Consider the following 6464-nt stretch of genomic DNA (forward strand, 5'->3'; position numbering starts at 1 on the left):
TTTGCTGAAGATACAGAGGAAAGACAATTATTCTAAATTCTAAATAAAACACATACACCACACAATACTCAACTATTTATCTAGGATAAAAAAATATTCAGTGACTTCTAGAGTGTTAACAGAATATTAAGTTCTTCCTTATTGCCCAGATAAAATTCATGATATGGTAACAATTACCCAATGATCTAAGTATATTAGCATGAGCTTATTTGATTTTCACAAATGCCCCATCTACCTTCATTTGTAAATTTCCCCCAGGATCCATTGTTACATAAACACAATTTCAGGAAAAATATATACCTTAGGCAAATATTTGGAAAATAATAATGCAGTACAGATGACTATTTACTTCAAATTTATGCCTTTTTGTAGAAGCCTGAATTCTCTTTTCATATTGCTTCCTTAAAAACAGACTATTGGCTGAGTGGTTCTCTTGGGCACCTTCATGCTCATAGTGAATCTGCCTAGTTGTGAATTCAATAAAAATTGCTAAGCTAACAGCACTGGAGTTGATTCATTTGTACAAATTAGGCATGCCCGTATGCTGAGCATGAGGTTGAATACATCCTTCTGTCTCTCCTGTTTATAATTTTCGGTGACTGATAATACCAACTCAAGTTTGAAGAATCAGACACTGCCAGTGGGATATGTGAGTTTTCTCTTTTTAAGTTGCTGCTGAATTGGCTCTCACTGCTGTTCTTTCTTGTTCTTTGTAATTAAGAATGATTTAGACAAGTTTTCTCCTTTCTTTTTAAGGAGAAAACATGTAGTACAAAATGAACCTCAAGGCATCACCATCTAAAACTTTGCAGACAAAAGCATGCCATTTACAGCAGATGCTACAGAGCTACCCAGATTTCCTTTAACTCCTGGAGTACCCATTGCTCAGCTACTGTGGTTGGTGGTTGCTTTTATCTCAGAGTTACCCTCTCCTCAGGAGGATTGCCCTTGGTTGATTGGTTGATTGCAACTTGTCAGTGAGCAAGGTGAAAAATCTGAGGTTTCTAATAGCTAGCCTCCTTCCTTCTGGGCAGGGCAAACTCTGTGCTACAATTCATCCTCCAGAGCTCTCCATGGAATCAGGCTAGGGCTAGCTTTCTCTTTTTTAGGTCCTCTTTCTGTTTTACCCTGCTCCCATCATCTCTTACAAGTTTCTTGGGTACACTCCCTCAATAAGACACATACAAGAGTCTTCAGCTCCCTGTTTCTAGGGAGCTCAGCCTAAGACATTACTTTCATTAGTTAACTCTTTAGACTCTATAAAAATTCAATTAAGCTCTGTAGATAAAAAAAGTGAACACTGGTTCACTATCCACTAGAATGACTGTGACTAAGAATTAGTAACTATTTCTATAGCAAATGTGCACTGTTCATGTTTGCCTGATTATCAAAAATTAGACAAAATGTCTACAGGTTTAAGTCACTTTAGTTGACAGCCTGAAAGTGAATCATTTACTGTTCTGATTGCCTAGGTTGGAAACCACATCCCTGTACCTCCTTTTGTTTACTTTGCAGCCAAGGTTGAAAGAAGTTTAAAAGCAAATCACTTATGGAGCATGAACCATGCACAGGCACAAAACCAGAAACCTTATAGATGTTATTCCATTTGATTCTCACAACAGTTTATTAAAGAGCATATTATTATCCTTTCTTCATAGATGATGGAATTGAGGCTCAGAGACAATTTGTAACTTGATCCAAAGACATGAAACTAGTAAATGGCAGAGTGAGGATTCAAACATACTGACTACAAAACCACACTCTTAACCAGTTCAGCCAAGTGTACATTTAAAGGTCAGTATACATGAGGGTGGGTGTCCCAGGTGGCGTTAGTTGTGAAGAATCCACCTGTCAATGCAGGAGACACAAGAGATGCAGTTTCAAACCTTGGGTTGGGAATATCCCCTGGAGTAGAAAGTGGCAACCCATTCTAGTATTCTTGCCTGGAAAATTTCACAGACAGAGGAGCCTGGCAGGCTACAGTCCATGGGCAGGCAAAGAATTGGACATGACCGAGTGACTGAGCACATAGAAGAGGGTATAGAGAACAATATTTCACCCTCAATTTCAGCTCCTGTGTATACATTCCTGTAGCACATTCTGTTGGTGACCACCTGGAATCGTGGGGCTTCTTTTCTCATGTTGTGCACCCAACCCAGCTACTTCCCGCTTTCCAGGCAGTTGTTCACACCATGACCCACCAAATTAATTCACTGGGCTGCCCTTGAGCACTGAAATAGCCTTACAGGTACTCCCTCTAGCCTGTAACTGATTGACCTGGGAATCCAGAAGACCAGCACCCTTCCCTGGCACTCTACAGCTCCCCAAGGGTTCCATGGAAGCTGAGGTTTCATCAGAAAGCTCCCCCATGCTTGGCTTCTTTTCCTTCCGCTGACTTCCTTCCCTCATCTGGTCCCCCAGGAACCATTTCCTTAACAAACTACTTGTATCTGAATCCTTGGCTCAGTGTTTCTTTTTAAAAAAGTTTTATTTTATTTTATTTTTTTAGGGTATTGTTGCATTACAATGTTGTATTAGTTTCTGCTGTACAGCAAAGTGAATCAGCTATATATATAGATAGCCCCTATTTTGGGGACTTTCTTCCCATTCAGGTCACTACAGAGCATTAAGTAGAGTTTCCTGTGCTTTAAATAGGTTATCAATTTTATACATATTAGTGTATATATGTCAATCCCAATCACCCAATTTATCCCACTTCTCCTTTCCCTTCTTGGTGTCCTTTTGTCTCTCTATGCCTGTCTCTCTATTTCTTCCTTGCCAACAGGTTCAGCCATAACATTTTCCTAGATTTCACATATATGCCTTAATATACATTTGTTTTTCTCTTTCTGACTTACTTCACTCTGTATGACAATCTCTAAGTTCTGAGAGAATCTTAACTAAGTTAATATATATACATATACATATTTATATAGTAATAAAAGAGGCAAATACTACTGATAAAATCACTTTCGTACGCTGGACTTCTGGATCAACTTGTATTTTTTTTATTTTGTTGTTTTTTATTGTAAATTAATGCATCTCTTTTGTAAGAAAGAAAAAGATAGAAAAAATGAACAAGCTGCAGAAGACAATAACAACCAATGCATAATTCTAAAACCCAGAAAATTACTATTTTATGTGTTGCATATTTACAAGTCTGAGATCACTATTCATACTATTTATAATACTTTAAATTAATATTTTTAAGTTTGACAGATGGTCTTTCTAAGTCAGCAAAATGTCCTCTACAAAATATTTTATGCTTATATGAAATTCTATATGATAATTTTGCAGGAGTAGGGCCAAGCTCCCAGGTGATATTGATGCTGCTAATCAATGGACCACTCTTTGAAGACCACTGATGGCCTTATGGGACATCAAACACCTTTGGCTTTGCTCTGTTTGAATTTAGAGTTAAACTCAAAATAAACTATGCCACTTGAATGTCCCCCTCACACAAGTCCCATTCAAACACGTTGTTGAGTCATTTGAATGAGTATGAACACTTCATATATATGAGAGAGAATTAATAGGATGTGACATTAACACATTCTCACAGTTTACGTTTGCAAACGGCTGAGGGTTATCTCAGAATAGCACTATCTATGAAACTGGCATTGAGAAACTGTTGTATTCACCAGAGTGATAGCAGAGAATTAAAGATTCTGAAAATCTGTTCATTTTTCTTGTTCTTGAACGTAACCATGGGTAGGCATCTCCTTTTACATTCAAGAAAGAGAAAACCCTCCAGTTACTGAGGGAAATAAAATGTCATGTCCTCAAGAGCTAGCTCAAAGGAGCTTTCACTGACCAACTGAGGAACAGTTTGAGCACCTAGATACATAATAACAGTACAGGATTATAACCTTTTGAGTGAAAAAGCAAAGCATGAGTTCAGACAGATTACATAATCAACACATAAACTAACGAGAAAGAAGAGAAAGCTCTGACCAGCAATACAAAACCAACTAATAAATGCAGAAAAAATAACAGGATTAGAAAATAATCTTATGGCAACCATCACTGTAACAATTATTCCAGGCAAAAGTCATCCATGAATGCTAAAATTAGTGGGTGAAAGTCATTGGAGTAACAGAAAATTTATGTAGTTTCAAAGAATATATCCATAAGATTCTTATTAAGTACAAAAGTAAAAAGAAGAACTCTACATAGGAGAAACCAGGTAGATACCATTTTTAACCAAGGGATGCAAGTTGACCGAGTTTACAGCATCAACATCATGGACCTCATGATATGATGTACTGAAAAGAACACAATATCACTTCTGTGGTATTCCTGCCTAAGGTACATCACTTAAATCTATTCTAGAGGAGATAAAAGACAAATCAAAATCAGTTAAGGACCATTTTACAAAATAACTAGCCTGTTTTCTTCTAATATAACCAATGCCATTAAAAAAGAAAGAAAGATAGACTGTTCTAAGCCAAAAGAAACCAAAGAGATATGACAACTGAACATAGCCCATGATCTGGGACTTTTTTTCTATAAAGGATCTTATTGGGACAAACAACAAAATATGAATAAGGCATTTATATTAAATAGTTAATTGAAATATTAATTTCCTAATTTTAGCAATTACAGTGTGGCTATATAAACAATGTCCTTGTCATTCTGGGAAATACATATTGAAGTATTTATAGATAAAGGCATCATGTCTTCAACTGACAAATAGTTCAGAAAAAAAATTACACACACATATACACATTGAAAAAGGAGATAGAGCAATGTGATAAATAACATTTAGGTAGTCTGGGTGAAGAATATTCAGGAATTTTTGTAAAATTCTTGCAACTTTTCTCTAAGACTGGTATTAAATCAAACTGTTTAAATGGAAAAACAAACTCTCCCCAAAAACTCATAAAACAAACAAAATTTAGTTCTGTCCAAGAGCAAATGTCCAGGCTCCATATTATAAAACTTGTAAGTAACCAGCTCAAGCTGCCTCAGGGAAGGTGGGCCTGGTTAGCTACTTCATTCCCTCATTCTGCCTCCTCCCTGACTCTCTAGCTACTGTTCAAGGCTTTTCCACCTGTGGAAAGTGAGGGAGGGAACTGAAGGAAAGGGGTTTCATAGTGTATATATATTTGTATGTACACACACACATACATACATTTGTATATGTGTATTGTTGGGAGCCGTTCTGGAACTACTGCCGGGTGACAAAGTCACGGCACCAATCAAGAAGAAACTGCAAAGCGGTTTCTCTCCAGGATCGGAACCTTCCCTCCTTCCTGTTTCTATGCTTCTGTTGTAGCTAGCTGTGTTTCTTTCTCTCTGTTGGGAGCCGTTCTGGATCTATTGCCGGATGACAAAGTCACGGCACCAATCAAGAAGAAACTGCAAAGCGGTTTCTCTCCAGGATCGGAACCTTCCCTCCTTCCTGTTTCTATGCTTTTGTTGTGGCTAACTCTGTTTCATTCTTTGATGGCTGGAGTTGTAGGCGCTTCCATGATGAGATCATGAGAGTTCAATAAAAAGAAAAATGATCCCTTGCCCCAGAGAAACATTCCAAAAATGATTAAACCTACTGAGGCCCCTGACTGGTGGGTCCCTAACATTCAGCCAGGGAATAAGGTCATGATCATTTGGAAAACAAGCCCTAAGCCTATTGTGACCTGGCCTCATGAGGAAATTGTTATTGATGACTGGAAAACATGGGTCATGTATCAGGGAAAGTTACAGAAACTAAGCCAATTGCCTTTTTCCCTCAAAATCTAAGCACAAACAGAAAAGATATATATAAATTGTATTGTAAATAGTATCTAGGTAAACTGCAAAAGATTTCCCCTTGCCAGAAATAGTCTTGTGGTATGTGGGTAGATGGTAAACAAGCCACCACTGACAATGGCTGTACTATGAAAAACTTTGCCCTTAGCCATCACTATAGTTTTTAGTCATTGAAGCAAGACGCTGTACTCACTGTAGTAGCAGGCTGTACAAAATAAACAGATGGAATAATATGATTTATAGATTATGTTTTAGTAAAATAAAAATAGGTTTCGGGGTAAACATGTAACCAAAATGTGACAATAGACTAGGAAAAAACTTTTAACACATCTTAGAATCAGGGGATGTTGATCTAAATGGAAAAATATTGTAAGAATCATTACGTAGAAGATCATATGCTATATAAATAGAGACTAAAGCAATAAAGAGTGTGGTCTTTGGGCCATCAAAAAAAACTCTCTGTCTCTTTTCCTTTCGCCGACGCCGTTCATCCCTTGGGGACCCCTGGACCAGCTGGAGCGGGACTCCAGCAGTGTATGTGTGTGTGGCTGACAGAGTTGTAGGTATTGGTGTCCTCTGGTAAGGCAGATTCTAAAATAGACTCTGTCAATAGGGCTTTTGTGTATATTTTTGGAGTTCCTGCCCAGCACTCGTTGCATTTCCTGGTGTAGATAACGCTTCCACTAGTTTTTTTACTTAGTAGAATGCTTCAA

The sequence above is a fragment of the Giraffa tippelskirchi genome, chromosome 13, assembly GCF_054371585.1.
Source record: "Giraffa tippelskirchi isolate mGirTip1 chromosome 13, T2T-mGirTip1v1.2.pri, whole genome shotgun sequence".
In the NCBI taxonomy this organism is placed as follows: Eukaryota; Metazoa; Chordata; class Mammalia; order Artiodactyla; family Giraffidae; genus Giraffa; species Giraffa tippelskirchi.